We start from the raw sequence: 17,600 nt of genomic DNA, 5'->3' as shown, positions 1-17,600 counted from the left end.
CTCGGTGTCTTGGTGGACTGAAGGCTGGCTCCCCTAATGCTGCTGACCAAGCAATGCTCTTGTATCTGCACATAAGTGCAGAGTGTAGCATCGGCACAACCGACCCCATGTGCTGGTAAGTGTCTGGCCTAACCCCGGCGAGGTCGTGACGAGGCTAGGATCAGACTTCAGATAAACCTGTGCAGTTATATAATATACAGCGGAGATATAAACAGGAAATAAAAGTTTAAAAGGGAGGGGAAACATATCAATTCTATCAGAAACTTAATAAAGTATGAAAGAACACTCGAGGTCTATAACAATACAATAATAATATTGTTGCGGCGCGCAACCCGATCCCTTATCATTTAACATTGTTGCCACGTGCAACCCAATCCACATATATAACTGTTACGGCGTGCAACCCGATCCAATATAATATCTTTTGTGGCGTGCAACCCGATCCACATATATACATATTGCGGCGTGCAACCCGATCCAATATAATATCTGTTGTGGCGTGCAACCCGATCCAATATAATATTTGTTGCGGTGCGCAACCTGATCCAATAAAATATCTATTGCGGCGTGCACGCAACCCGTTCCACATATATACAGTCAACAATAATCATAATTAACCATCCCAGCAAGGGATCAACAATAGACTACACTATCCCGGCAAGGGAACTCAACAGTACAAGTATATACGTCCCGGTAAGGGAGAATCAACTATAACCAATCTTAACTCAACTCCTACTCATCTCAATTATCACCATTTCTCAATCATAAGTAGATTTCCACGATAAACAAACTAAGGTTTTGCTCAATATCAAGGATTTACTCACTATTTCAATCATAGTAACATTCAAGAATACAACAAGTATCAATTTAAGACTCACGGTCATGCTCGACACCAACGTATAGATACTCCTCACCATGCCTATACGTCGTACTCAACAAGAAGCAAATAGCAAATAGGACTCAACTCCTAATCCCTCAAGCTAAGATTAGACCGAACACTTACCTCAAACTTCCATGGCCAACTCAATCCTCAATTACCGCCTTTCCTCTCGAATTCGGCTCCAAATCAATTGTATCTATACATAAACGACTTCATAACATCAATAAATGCTAAACAATTCGAATCCAATGCCCAATTATAGCTTTCCAATCATTCTTCCCAAAAATCCAAAAATCGACCCCGGGCCCGCTTGGTCAACACACGAGGTTCGAACCAAAATCTGATCACCCATTCACCCACGAGCCCGAATATATAGTTTATTTTAAAATTCGACCCCAAAACGAGGTCTAAATCATGAATAATCAAAAAGCCCTAACTCTAACCAAATCCCTAATTTTCTACCCTTATTCACATGATTTAGGCCTAGAAATCTAATGGGTGATAATGGAAGATGAAGAAAATGAGTCTACGATTACATAACTATGAGTTTGTGGTGAAATCCTCTTTCAAAAATCGCCCAATTTGGAGTTGAGATGAAGAAGTTATGAAATTTTGTACAAATCCCGTATTAGCTACTATTTTAAGTGTTGGGCGACAGTGTTCATCGCGTTCGCGAGAACACTGTCGCAATCATGAAGGGGTGCCAGTAAGTGGACTTACACGGTCGCGAGTTCTTCCACGCATTCGCGAAGGGTTGAACCCCGTTATCTTCACGTTCGCGGACACACGTACGCGTTCGCGTAGAAGAATGACCGAAATCCCAGCCCACCTCCAATTTACACTACGCGTTCGCGTCATACAAGTCGCATTCGCGATGAGCAATCCCCCAATGTTCCACATTCATGACTGTGGCTTTGTGTTCGCGAAGAACAACTCCATCCCTGTCCCCATTTACCATACGCGATCACGAGAGTTACTACGCGATCGCGATGAACAACATGCCTGAGCACCTGTAGCAGAAATTCTGCAACTTTTTCTTAAGTCTAAAACTTCCCGAAACACACCCAAGCCTTCGGGGCTCCTAACCAAACACACGTACTAACTCATCAACATCATACTAACCTATCCGTGCGATCAAATCGCTAAAATAACCTCCATAACAATGAATTAGTCCTCAAAATCAAGAATTTTTCTCAAACTTCATCAAGTATCTAATTTAGCAATTTAGGTCCGAATCACGTCAAATGATATTCGTTTTTAACCAAAATTTACAGGAATGTCTTAAATCATATATAAGACCTATACCGGGCGCCGGAACCAAAATAGGTCCTGATACCATCACATTCTAATCAATTTTCATTTCAAAATTCCTTAAACAATTTCAGAAAATAATTTTCTTTAAAAATTTATTTCTCTGGCTTGGGACCTCGGAATTCGATTCCCGGCATACTCCCAAGTCCCATATTTTCCTACGGACCCTCCGGGATCGTCAAATCACGGGTCCGAGTCCGTTTACCCAAAATGTTCTCCGAAGTCAAATTAACTCATTTTATAACCAAATTTTAACATTGTTTTTCACAGAATTTCATATTTAAGCTTTCCGGCTATGCGTCTGAAATACGCACGCAAATCGAGGTGATGATAAGTGAGGTTTTCAAGGCCTCAAAATACAAAATTTTGTTTTAAAACAAGTGATGACCCAACAGCAACCGTACCCTATATTTGTGCCACCTTTTAACGTGACCCTATTTTTTAAAATTATTGATTTGGTAGCCAGCTTACAAAAAATTCGTAATAATATGATAATTAAACCCCTGACAAAAGATATAGAACCTGCATCATGCATTAATCACGTGATCTGCAACCTCATTCGTGAAAAAAGATCTCCTCCTCTCCTCTCAGCAGCTTTATAAAAAAATTAGAAACTTATCCAGATTTATCTTCAGAATCGTACTTGCATGAAGTTGTTTCACGTTGAAGTTAAAACTTCATGCTAATGTAGCATGATGTTGTTTCATGTTGAATCTAAAACTTCATGATAATATAGCATGAAGTTATTTCACATTGAAGCTAAAACTTCATACTAATGCATGCTGAAGTTATATATCCTGCAGTCTACAGTTTTGTCATGAGTTTTATCCAAAACTTCAGTCTAAACATGTTGTAGTTATTTAGTTCATTTGATAAAATTTCAGACTAAACATGCTGAAGTTATTTAGTTCATTTGCTAAAACTTCAGACCAAACATGCTTAAGTTTTTTAGTTCATTTGCTAAAACTTCAGACCAAACATGCTTAAGTTTTTTAGTTCATTTGTTAAAACTTCAGACTAAACATGCATAAGTTTTTTAGTTTATTTGCTAAAACTTCAGACTAAACATGCTTAATTTTTTGTCTTGCAGTATATAATTTTCTAATGAGTTTTTGCTAATGCATGCTGAAGTTATTTAGTTCATTTGCTATAACTTCAGACAAAACATGCTGAAGTTATTTAGTTCATTTGCTAAAACTTCAGACTAAATATGCTTAAGTTTTTTAGTTCATTTGCTAAAACTTCATACTAAATGTCACACCTCCTTTTTCATACCTATACCCCCGGAAGAGGCGTAAAGAAGTTTTTCCATTTAAAGGACAATCAGAATGGGATTTAATTATTAATTATTCAGAGTCGCCACTTGGGAAATTAATGGTGTCCCAAGTCACCGATTGAATCCCGGACCGAGGAAATTTATGACTCTGTTAACAGTCCGCGAACCAGAAATCCGAGTAAGGAATTCTGTTAACTCGGGAGAATGTGTTAGGCATTCCCGAGTTCCGTGGTTCTTGCACGGTCGCTTAACTGTTGTAGTTGAATTTATCTGATTTCAATACATGTTAACTTATGTGCTTTTTATTTGTAAACCGCTTTTATTGTTATTTATTTTTAAAGAATTGCGACGTCATGAAAACGTGTTTCGAACCACGTCGCAATCGATGCACCCGTAGTTATCAACACATTTCGACTTCGTCGAGATTTGGATTTAAGCCACATCAATGCGCACTCTAATTTTAAGAATGTTATTCAATTAAATCGTGCCTAAGATGCTAATGCAGTGTTATTTTGGGGGAAGGCCATGAAATTTGCTAAACAACCTTCCCAAATCTAAACAGCGAGATAATTATGTCAACAATTACTTAAGGATCCTAATTGGTTAAGGCCAATCATCCGTTAAACCTGAAATTTGAGCTTCTATGCAGAAGTACTGAGGAAATGGGCTTTGAGCCCATATAATCCAAAGCATTGTCATTACATATATTGCAGGTGAGGGTTCTTAGAGCTCTAAGAACCAGGCCTTACGGAGGCCAAATTTTACTTATGGATGGGCCAATGCACAGCCCAAAGATCGAGCCCCCGAGGATCCTTCCTATTTAATTAAACTCTTGAACCTTGATGTACCTAGGCCCCATTTCGATTTCTCGCCTAACCACAGTCTGGGCCGACTGCAAATTCGACAGGCCCAAAATTGGCCCAGTATGAAGCTGTGCCCAATTCCTCTTAGACCAAAACTAAAAAAAACCATGTGTGTTTAACTCTAAATCAATCACGATTTTGCAGACTTGACTCCAGCATACTGTGGAACTTTAAACAAATTGAAAATGGCAATTGTATAAACATGAAATGATCCATTTAAACAGCCTGCACCCTGAGCTATACACATAAATCTAAATATCCAAATGTCCACTTACTAATTAAAATAACCAAACTCATACTGGACAGTTCATCAGTCTCGATTATACAAATCAGTTATTGGCTCGAATCAACAACAACTAAGTAGATTAGAAACAGTCAAACAATTTAAACAAATTAAACTATGAAAAGATAGTCAATAGACAATGTTTCCAAAGACAACAGAATTCCAGTAGCATTATCATTCTTCTCCACTTCAAACTTGGATTTACACAGATGCGAGTCAAAGAAATGTACCTGAGAATTGTAATGAAAATAGAGAAAAGGAGAGGAATCAGCTACTTTCAACAGCAACAAACAACAAACCCAGCAATGTACACCACAGAAACACAGGCAGATTGTTTTGAAACCAGGAATATAAGCAAATTCCCACAGATCAGCTTAACAGACTTCTAACATTTCCCTGACCCTCACAGCTGAAACCCAGAATTAGTAATGAAACTGTGAAGCTGTTTCAGATCTCCATATTTTGATGTCTTCATTTTCTAAATAATCTCAGAATTGAAATGTTAACTGGATTTAAAAAAAAACAGTAATGAAGCTCAAATTAAAAACTTAGGGCTCAAGGCAGAAGACTGAGCCGACCCCCTTTCCCAAGGCATCTTATGCCCTTTTATAGGCAACCCCAAATAGAATAAACTAAGTTCTGATTTTCTAATTAGTCCCTCTTTATTTTCACTTTGGTCCCTCTATTTTTATCTTGCTAAACAAGTAACTGCAGTATACTTATTCAAATTTACACTTGAAACCCATTCTAGAAGGCCCTAAAGCACTCCTCTACCCATACAATACCTATATTACCCTTCCATATACCTTGATATTACTATTCCTATCAGAACTGCCCTTTTCCATACCCAGATTACCCCTGAAAGCCTTCCAGAATCACTGAACCTACCCTTATCCTTAACAACTATACCCAATACCCTAGCCTAGTCTGAAACTAACTAAAATTAATCAGCTAGCAATCAGAAACCAACTAATCAGACTGACTGAACCAATTCTGGTCAATTAACCAACTCAAACAAGCTAAACGAAATTAAACTGAGCTTAAGCTACCACGATTACCATTAAATGAACTTAAAACTAATTATTGAACCATGAACTTATAATCATTCAACCAACTAACAATCTCAGAATCAACAGTAATTAACAGAACCACAATTAAACCCTAAAATTAACAGAACAACAATGAAGCAATGACTGCAAATAATATTTTAATCATGCGAGTAAAAGAAACAGTAAAAAAAATAAAAAAACTCACAAAGGCATAAGGGATTCCGACTGGTCATAAACATCTGAATCCTTTCAAATTTTTGACGCGTAACACCCCTAACCATGTGTTCTTACACGAGAACACATGGTTAAGGGTACTACGGTTCGAAATCAAAAGGATTTAGTTTTAGGGTTTGGCCAGCAATTCTTAGATCTAAGATTTGGGTCGTTTCAAGGTGATTTGAAAGAAAACAACCACAGATTAGTGTTGAGGAAGGGCTGGGGGTTGTAGGGTGTGATTTTGGGCTGATTCGGACAAACTGTCACCTGGCCGGAAAACTTCAAATCAAGATTCGAAGAGTTCCGGCCTTATTCGAGGCAAACCAACGGGTGCAATAGAAAGAGGAGGGTGAGGGTAGTCTGTGGTGTTAATTTCAGGGTGAACGGCGTAGTTCGCGTTCACCGCCGGCAAGGGATTTTAGGGCGGCGTGGATTAGGGTTTGGGAAGAAGGGGTGGGGTGAGGAAGATGATGGAAATGGGGGGTAGGGGCGATTTGGACACTTAAATACTGGAAACCTCGTTAGTTCCGGACCATTGGATTGATGAGATCCAACGGTCCTGATCCAAGGACCCCGAAACGACATTGTTTGGACTTGTTATGAACCGGACTGGGTTGGGGAATTTGGGCTGGATTTAATTTAAAAAGCTGAGGCGTTTGGGTCAACGGATTAATACGAAAGTGGCCCAAATTTGGCTTACCCAAATTTACTAGGGATCCGGCATGAAGCTGAGTTATTCTAAGTGAAAAAAACTGAGGCATATTGATCTAGCTCTGGCTTACCCAAACGGATAGTTTGAGCCGAAGCGGGGGCAACGTACCGGGAGCACGAAAGTCTACCCGGCCTAGTTACTTGTCCCAACTTCGTCTTATTTGGTATGACTTTAACAGAAAGGTGGGCCACGCGCACGTGTGCACCATAAATTTAGAAGACTCAGAAAGAAGGGGGTTTCGTAGTAGTTGTATATATTCATAATTCAAATAATATTAAAGCGGTAAAAGTGTCATTTAGCACATTGGGCATATATCATGTAAAAAAATCAGATAATAAATAAAGCCAACTATAACAATTATTTTAAGCTCGAATTCTTGAACCCTGAACCAGTGGTTCTGGGTCTAGTCCCCAGCAGAGTCGCCAGAGCTGTCACACCTCCTTTTTCCGCGCCCGCGAGGGTGTGTGGGGAGTTTTTCCAATTAAAGGACAGTCGAAACGGGATTTATTTCTTTATTTCAGAGTCGCCACTTGGGAGATTTAGGGTGTCCCAAGTCACCTATTTTAATCCCGAATCGAGGAAAAGAATGACTCTATATTACAGTCTGCGCACCAGAAATCCGGATAAGGAATTCTGTTAACCCGGGAGAAGGTGTTAGGCATTCCTGAGTTCCGTGGTTCTAGCACGGTCGCTCAACTGTTATATTTGGCTTGATTATCTGATTTTATACAAATATGGACTCATGTGCAAGTTTTATCTTTTTACCGCTTTCATTATTATATTTTTTAAAGAATGTGAACATCGTTTAAAAACATGTCTTTGGATTGGGTCACATAAAATGCATCCACGATCCGGAACGTATTTTTATTCAATGTTTTGGGATTTGAATTTGGGTCGCATAAATGCATACCCGTGTTTAAGAATGTATTATTATTATATCGCGCCTAAAGCAATTAGCGATTTATTACTTTGGGGTAGGGCCGTGAAATTTGCTAAAACGACTCCTCCTTAATTCTAAGAAATTAAATGTACATTTATTGAGGGCCCCGCAATCTATACATTTTATTAAGCGAGACTCATCTCATTTATTTTCCTAAATGGATAAATCTTAAAGCGACTACATTTTGCTATTTAAAAATAGTCTCTAAAATGAATAAAGAAAATCCTAATTAATTACGTTTTTTTATTATTATTATTATTTAAGAAAACATGACACGCTAATTGCTTGATTCATACAAATATTGATGAAAAAGGAATTTTATTCTTAATTTCGAAAATTATAAGTTAAATAAAAATTCAACAACTAATATTCAAAATAAACAAATATAGCTAGATTAAAACTCAGCATTGTTATTTTTTTAAAAAAATATTATTGACATTAATTATTCACAATCATTTGAAACTAAATTTAACCATAATTACTACAGCTTATTAGAAAGTTTATTAGACTTAAACGTTCTTCTAATCTTGCTTAAGCTCAAGTCATGCCTTAATGCCAAATTTACGATGTTTAATTTAAATTCGTGTCTTAGCTAAATTAGCTACTTGTTCATGATCAACCTATAATCTTGAAGCCTTCATAACTAGTGAATTAACCTATTTTGCCGAACCGATTTATTACAGACTAACTTATGATATTATTTTCTTATTCCAGTTATTATTTAGTAATTCATGAAATAGCTTAAATACAATCAACAAAAGGAACAAAGAAAAAAAACGAAATTAAAACTTCAAATTTTCATTCTTCATATGTATTCACGCTTCATATTTCGGATTACAATAACCAGCTTTTCAGTTGTGTACCTCATATTGGAAGCAAAAGAAAATGAATATGAGAATCAGCAGCAGCAGTAAAATCAGTACAACACAGCAACAATAGCCCAGCAACAGTAACAACCCAGTAACAGACCGGTGGAGTAGTAATCCCAAAAATAAAAGCTTCCAGCTTTGATGAAACAACAATTAATTCTAATTTCAAACAACAAAAGAAAGCAGAATGTTTTTTCTTAGGTTTTTTTTTTGTTTGAAAGCTTAAATATTTTTCGGAATTTTCTATCTCTTAAATGCTCAGCCCTTTTCTCTTTCTTATTTTCAGATTTGTTTCTCTCTCTCGTATCTGTGTATTTTTCTCTCTGTCTTTATCTATTTTTTCTCTCTGTATTGTCTTGTGTTCAAGACTTCTTCTTATAACTCATCCCATAAACCTTTCAATTAATTAAAATTCATACTTTTTCTCTACCCAACCCATTATCTTTCCACTCATCCCCATTACATTAAATAAACATATCACACCACCCTATTATATTTTGTCCCCCATGCTTCATTTAAAATAATGCAAGATTCCCCCTTTAAATTAAATCTTGTTCCCCCTTTATATTAAACAACTATATCACAACCCACCCCATTTTATTTTGTCCCCCATGCTTTAAATAAACAATTTCAAAATGTACAATTCCTAAACTACCCCTCACGACCTTACTGAAATTACCAAACTACCCCTGAACGTACTACAAATTTACCAAACTACCCATCAGCTTTAACACATCAATTAATCAAACTTAACCAAAATATAGACAATATGATCAATTTCTAACAATGTTCAAACAACAATATGAACACGGATGAACATCATAACAACAATATCACATGAACACGATTTTAACAACATTTCAACAACAAATCACATGAACACAAATTGAACAACAAAGAACAACTAAAATTTGATTGAACAATATTTTAGCAACAAACAATTCTATTTTCGGATTCAACAACTACAACAAACAAGTATATTTAGATTTCTAACTTCAATCATATTGAACTTAAAATCAATTCTAACAACATTACAACCAACAATTCCTATATTAAACTTTATGAGACAAATTCAAGAAATAATCACAAATGGTAAACAAGAAATCAAGCTATACAAATTTCGGATTCAAGAACAATCAAACAAAGTATGAACATGAATTAAATCTATTTTAAACAACAAACATGATGGATTTAAACGATTAAACCAACATATTTCTCTAACATAACTAAATTCTTTAAACAAATAACAAGATCGACGAAGAAACAATTATGAACTTAAACTTGAACTTAACAATATTAACAATTTCTAACAATACATAAACACATGAAACAAATTGAAGAAATAGTTAATTAAATTTCAATTTGAATGTAACAAACATCAAACTAACAAATACTTACTTAAACAATAATACAAACATGAAATAAACATGAAAACAACTAATTAAACTTCTATTTTGAAATGTGAAAATTAATTTAACAAACAACATGAACACACTAGAAAATTATTTCAACGACGAACAAATCAAACAAGAATTAAATTACTTCTTTATTTTGGATCCGAAAAATACCAAACAAAATATGGACAAAATTTGAAACATAAACCAACTAACCGATTCAAAAACAACGACGAAGACGAAGATGATGGAGAGGCATGAAGCAGTAGGGAGCTGCTGCGACGAGCAGCAACAACATCGCGGCAGCAGCTATGGCGGATGGCAGCAGCTGGTCGAGGAGATGGAAGATGCAGCAGCGGAGTAGAAGAAGAAGCCGCGACAGCAGCGGCGTGGGCAGCGATGGGGTTTGTTTCTCGATGATGGGGTGTTTGGCGATAATAGAAGCTTGACGAAGCATCACTAGCAACGTCCATGGTGGGTTGTGAAACTTCACGAGATGGAGAGCTGCTGGACATCAAGCAGCAGCGTGAGGTGAAGGAAGAAGAAAAAAAAACAGCAACGTTTGGAGCTTTGACGAGGAAGAAGAAGGCGCAACGTTGTAACCATGGGAGCTCGACGTGACCGGAGGAGCTTGGGCGTTCATGGCTTGGGTAGGCGGACTGGAGGGTGGTTGATGTTGGGCAGCCATGGTTGGAAAGTTTGGAGCTTTGGGGAAGAAGAAGATAGGGAGGGGGGCGGATGGGTTAGTATAATTTTAGGGTTTTCTTCTTCTTCTTTTTTTTGTTTTTGTTTTGTTTTTTGTTTTGTAAAAAATGAAAGACAAAGGGGGTTTGGGTCTTTTTGGTTATGGACTGGGTCGACCCAGTTCGAAATGGACTGGGTCGTAGGGAAGATTGGGCCATATTTTGGGCTTGTGGCTTAAATTTGAAGAAGAGGCCCAATTCCGACTTTCTTTATATTTCCGCTCTCTTTTCTTCTTTTATTTCTCTAAAACAAAATTATAAAAATACTTAAACTATTATTAAGAACTAAATTAAGTTATAAAGGCGCAAATTAACTCCCAATAACAATTAACGCACAATTAAGTATTAATTAAGCATAAAATTGTATATTTGGACATTAAATGCTAAAAATGCAAAAGATGCCTATTTTTGTAATTTTTAATTTTTGTAAAACAATTTTAATTACTAACAATTATAGAATTAAATCCTACATGCAAATGCGACATATTTTTGTATTTTTTTATTAATTTAACAAATAAACAAACACAGACAAATACAAATAATTATCCAAAATATCACAAAATCTCACAAAATTTCACACCAAGGAAAATCATTTTATTTTGAATTTTTTGGGAGTAATTCTCATATAGGGCAAAAATCACGTGCTTACAGGCGTATGACGTGGTACCATAACCCTGGGCCTGATAGGGGAAAGCTGAAGATGCGTGGGGAGTGGTAGGCTCCTAAGCTTGAGCCAGGGGTGGGATGTAAGATGGGTTAGCATGATATAGTGGTGCCGGGTGTCCCTGCGACCATGCCCGATGCATTTCAGCCATTTGTGCTTTTAATTTCCTCATCTCTTCTTTCATAGCACCCACATCTGTTACCTCAACCTCATTCGAAGGGTCTACGATGCTGATTTCCGAATCTTGCCCTGTCATTTTTACTTGATCTTTCGACCGGGTGTTGTATGGATGAGTTGCCAGAATTGCCAATCAACTAACCACCTGCCTGGGCTCACACATTTAGACAACCACTTTGGTAGTGATTAGGTTTTAACGGATTTAACAACCACACGTTGGCATGAATGCACTTATACAGTTATTCCTTTCTATTATACGTTTGCTCGATTGCATGCGTCATCCCGGCATTTCATTCCTTGTTTTGTTCTTCTTCCCTTTGCCTTATCCCTCTCTTGTGCTTTTTCTTTTCTCTCTCTTGTTTTTCCGCTTTTTCTTTCTTTCCCTCTTCCTTGGTTTTCTTTATATTTTCCTTTTCATTCTTTTTGTTTTCCTTTTGGTTATGGTCGAATCCTATGGAGATTGCCTACGTATCGTGACCCCGCACGAATCAGACCAGGCGTAGTTCGTGCAGATAAATGTAAAAATAAGGGTGGAAATAAAATGCTCAACTTTCATTAATAAACAGACTCTTACAAACTCGATCTTTTGTTTTGGAAAGAAACTAACAAACGCAATCTGAAAGCAAACCAAAAACTCTAAGCCTGAAAACATACTTAATCCAGAAAGATAACGGACGTACAAAAGACTGACTCGAAATGGTAGACACTTACAGACACGGACTATGCATATTCTAGTGCTTCAAACTTAGGTATCCGCGGGGCGTCATTCGGCCTCGCCGCGGGTCTAGGATCCAAATCCCTTTCAAGCTGCTCTAACTCATTCATGGTTCGCTTCACATAGATCATCACTGCTGAGATAAAAGTAGTACGGGTCATGTCTTCACAAACCCGGCATCTCCTGACAATAGCATGGGCAATTGCTCTAATCCTGTCTTTTGTTTGCTTCTTTTCTATGAGCAAGCGTCTTATCTGATCGTTGCACATCTTTAACGCTCGGGAGTCTTGCAAGTGCTGGTCTTGCAGTTGTAGCACTTCTGCCTCCATTTGGGCCAACAAGTTGTAACAATGTCCGCTTTCAGTTTCAAAGTCTCTAGCCTGCCTAACCGCTTTACCCTCAAGGGCAACTATTTTTCTCTTTAAATTAGCAACAATTTTCTCATGGTCCCTTTTCAACTGATTCAAGTATTGGCGACGCTATTCGGTTCTTGTCGCCCACTGTGTTTTAAGTTCTGCCATGGCCTTTTCAGATTTTCCTAACTCATCCCGCCATTCTCTGACTTCGCTTTCCAATCTTTTTACCAATTGTTCATCGGATCGGCTCCTCGGTTGCTTATCGATGGTCATCTTCAACTGTCGGATTTGGGCCCTTAGTGCTTCATTTTCTCTGGCTAGTCTATTCTTTTCACCTTGATCCGCGGCAACCTGTACACTGTTCTCAAATTTCAGACTCTCGACTTGTTGCTTTAATTTACCAATCTCAACTCGATAACTTTCTTCCTTTGCTAACCAATCCCACTGCTCTTGGGACGACTTGGCGAAATCTTCGAGATGAGGTCTTTTAGCCGGTCTCCCATATGCCACGTCACCTCTGAACCACTCGTGATACCCTGGAGCAATTTCCCCTTTGACCCTATAAGACACACAAGTGTTTGCCATCAGATATTGACACTCACTCCAAATTTGACGAACCTCTTCCTCGGGGAATCGACCATCAGGACTAATTTTGACCACTTGGGTGCTCAAATCTTCATCTCTCGGTACTACTTGATATCTATCGAGTTGCCTTAGAACCCGATATGGGCCATAAGGCTGTATGCTTTTGAGTCCCATCAACAAAAAATGCGGTCGGGCTGCTGGCATATATATGACTTCCTCGACAGACAACCATCCAAGCACCCACTGGATCTGGCTAGCCTTGAGGTTCCAAAATAATAATGCCCAAGCCGTGACTCCTTCAGGTAAACTAGCCCCTTTGATTCTCGTACTAAATTCTCCTATACAAGTTTTCTCAGCCGGACCATAACTCAATAACTGAGAGCGCGGGCACAGATGCTCAATCATCCACATTTGTAACAATAAGTTACATCCCTCAAAAAATTTGCCCCCAGCTTTGCACGCAGTGAGAGCCCTGAAGATATCAGCCACAATCATAGGTGCTAAAGTGCTTTTCCCCATGGTTTGCAAAGTGCTGACAACGCCCGCTACTTTCAAGTCAATATTACCATCTTTCCTCGGGAATATTACGAGGCCCAAAAAAGCTACCATAAATGCCACTCGCCTGTGTTCCTCCCATTTTTGTCGGCTGTTTCTGCTGCAAAGCTTAAAGTCTGGATTGTTGAACCCACCCACATGGCCATATCTATCATACACGAAGCAGAAACTGCAGAAACCCTTTGCAAAATCTGGGTGATGAACTGTCCGGGGTATTTTCAAGGAATCCAGGAATCGGTGTATGGTAATGGCCCTAGGAGCAATCAAGTACTTGAATCTCAATGGAGCTTGGTCACTTCCAATGTACCCCGCTATTTCTTCCAATGTTGGGGTGAGTTCAAAGTCTGAAAAATGAAACACATTATGTGCTGAATCCCAATGGGCGACCAATGCCCTGATGATATCCCCCGAGGCTGAATGTCTAATAAATCCGGAAGGTCTTTCAAATATTTTCTCACTTCGTCTTGCCCTTCTTTGCCCAAATCATTCCACCACAATTGCAGCTCAAAAGGGATTTTGGTCTTTATTGAAAAAGACTCGTTTACCGTCGTGCTCATCCTGCACATTTATTAAAGCGTTTAAGCAAAAGAAAGCTTTTATTTAACTCCAAAAACTACTATCTATATTATCGACTCAAAATTACCCCTATATTTCAAATGAAGAACTCAATTCTTAATTCTAATATTTTTAGATAAAAAACCCGATATTGCGACACGGCCTTCCAATGCCTCGAGGGAGAAAATTTTAAGGCTGTGAGGGTCAAAAATCAAAATATGACCAGAGGTGGCTGTTTATGCAAAGTCAGCCTCCCGGCGCCCCGTTTCGGAACATTTGGCTGTTTTTGACAAAAACGGCATCACCTGGTTTATTTATGACAAAGTTGAAATTTTGATATTTTGGTTATTTTTGCAAAGGGGGGGTTGGACCCGGTGAGGGTTGCCTACGTATCTCACGCCCTGTGAGAATCAAACCATGCGTAGTTCGGGCAAATTAACCGAACTATTTTAAAACATGACTCTTTTTCCATTTTCAACAAACAATAAAATCTATTTTTCCAAACTAAAATAAAAGACTTTTTTTTTTCTTTTCTATATTTTTTTTAGTAAAACAAAAATAAAAAATTTCGGCAGAGTTTCGCCAGTAATTGGTCATTGATTTTTATTTCTAAAATAGTCAATTAACTCCCTAACTGATATATTTTATTTTTCACTCTTTTCTCTCTTTTTCCCTTTCAATTTTCCAACATTCCCGAGATTCAGAAACCGGTCAACATGCAAGTTCGAAACAAATATATGTACAGAGCAAGTAAGATGCATCAGAATGGTCTTTTCATTTCAGGTTGCTAGTCCTAGACGGACCCAACCCCTGTGTTGAGTCCCCTAAGTCAATGCAACGTGATGCAAATAAGCGTTCCTACTAGGGATCCGGCATAAAGTCATGTTATTCTATATTCAAAACCTGGGTCAATGTACTAGACTGTGTACCCGAGCGGACAACTCGAGTCGAGGAGGGGGCAACTTACCGGGAACCAAAAGGCCATCCGGCTTCGTAACTTGTCCGGCCTCTTTCTTATTTCAAGGTATGACACTAACAGAATAGGGAGTCTCAACCAGTAAGCACATCCCCGGAGGTGAAGAGAGAAGGATGTCGGCATAATTTATATACAGTTCAGAAAATATCAAAGCAGTAACATTTAGCAGATTCAGCACAAAACATGTAGGAAAATCAGATACAATTAAATACAACAAATTATCTAAGCTAGAATACTGAATCCTGAATCAGAGATTCTGGGTTCGTTCCCCAGCAGAGTCACCAGAGCTGTCATACCTCCTTTTTCATACATATACCCCCGGAAGAGGCGTAAAGGAGTTTTTCCATTTAAAGGACAATCGGAACGGGATTTAATTATTAATTATTCAGAGTCGCCACTTGGGAAATTAATGGTGTCCCAAGTCACCGGTTGAATCCGGAACCGAGGAAATTTATGACTTTGTTAACAGTCCGCGAACCAGAAATCCGAGTAAGGAATTCTGTTAACTCGGGAGAAGGTGTTAGGCATTCCCGAGTTCCGTGGTTCTAGCACGGTCGCTTAACTGTTGTAGTTGAATTTATCTGATTTCAATACATGTTAACTTATGTGCTTTTTATTTGTAAACCGCTTTTATTGTTATTTATTTTTAAAGAATTGCGACGTCATGAAAACGCATTTCGAACCACGTCGCAATCAATGCACCCGTAGTTATCAACACATTTCGACTTCGTCGAGATTTGGATTTGAGCCACATCAATGCGCACTCTAATTTTAAGAATGTTATTCAATTAAATCGTGCCTAAGATGCTAACGTAGTGTTATTTTGGAGGAAGGTCATGAAATTTGCTAAACAACCTTCCCAAATCTAAACAGCGAGATAATTATGTCAACAATTACTTGAGGATCCTAATTGGTTAAGGCCAATCATCCGTTAAACCTAAAATTTGAGCTTCTAGGCAGAAGTACTGAGGAAATGGGCTTTGAGCCCATATAATCCAAAGCATTGTCATTACATATATTGCAGGTGAGGGTTCTTAGAGATCTAAGAACCAGGCCTTACGGAGGCCAAATTTTACTTATGGATGGGCCAATGCACAGCCCAAAGATCGAGCCCCCGAGGCTCCTTCCTATTTAATTAAACTCTTGAACCTTGATGTACCTAGGCCCCATTTCGATTTCTCGCCTAACCACAGTCTGGGCAGACTGCAAATTCGACAGGCCCAAAATTGGCCCAGTATGAAGTTGTGCCCAATTCCTCTTAGACCAAAACTAAAAAAACCATGTGTGTTGAACTCTAAATCAATCACGATTTTGCAGACTTGACTCCAGCATACTGTGGAACTTTAAACAAATTGAAAATGGCAATTGTATAAACATGAAATGATCCATTTAAACAGCCTGCACCCTGAGCTATACACATAAATCTAAATATCCAAATGTCCACTTACTAATTAAAATAACCAAACTCATACTGGACAGTTCATCAGTCTCGATTATACAAATCAGTTATTGGCTCGAATCAACAACAACTAAGTAGATTAGTAACAGTCAAACAATTTAAACAAATTAAACTATGAAAAGATAGTCAATAGACAATGTTTCCAAAGACAACAGAATTCAAGTAACATTCTCATTCTTCTCCACTTCAAACTTGGATTTACACATATGCGAGTCAAAGAAATGTACCTGGGAATTGTAATAAAAATAGAGAAAGGGAGAGGAATCAGCTACTTTCAACAGCAACAAACAACAAACCCAGCAATGTACACCACAGAAACACAGGCAGATTGTTTTGAAACCAGGAATATAAGCAAATTCCCACAGATCAGCTTAACAGACTTCTAACATTTCCCTGACCCTCACAGCTGAAACCCAGAATTAGTAATGAAACTGTGAAGCTGTTTCAGATCTCCATATTTTGATGTCTTCATTTTCTAAATAATCTCAGAATTGAAATGTTAACTGGATTTAAAAAAAAAACAGGAATGAAACTCAAATTAAAAACTTAGGGCTCAAGGCAGAAGACTGAGCCGACCCCCTTTCCCAAGGCATCTTATGCCCTTTTATAGGCAACCCCAAAGAGAATAAACTAAGTTCTGATTTTCTAATTAGTCCCTCTTTATTTTCACTTTGGTCCCTCTATTTTTATCTTGCTAAACAAGTAACTGCAGTATACTTATTCAAATTTACACTTGAAACCCATTCTAGAAGGCCCTAAAGTATTCCTCTACCCATACAATACCTATATTACCCTTCCATATACCTTGATATTACTATTCCTATCAGAACTGCCCTTTTCCATACCCAGATTACCCTTGAAAGCCTTCCAGAATCACTGAACCTACACTTATCCTTAACAACTATACCCAATACCCTAGCCCGGTCTGAAACTAAATAAAATTAATCAGCTAGCAATCAGAAACCAACTAATCAGACTGACTGAACCAATTCTGGTCAATTAACCAACTCAAACAAGCTAAA

This window comes from Nicotiana tabacum, chromosome 8 (genome assembly GCF_000715075.1).
Source record: "Nicotiana tabacum cultivar K326 chromosome 8, ASM71507v2, whole genome shotgun sequence".
Lineage (NCBI taxonomy): Eukaryota > Viridiplantae > Streptophyta > Magnoliopsida > Solanales > Solanaceae > Nicotiana > Nicotiana tabacum.
The sequence above is the reverse complement of the archived record's forward strand: the minus strand, read 5'-3'. Positions refer to the sequence as shown.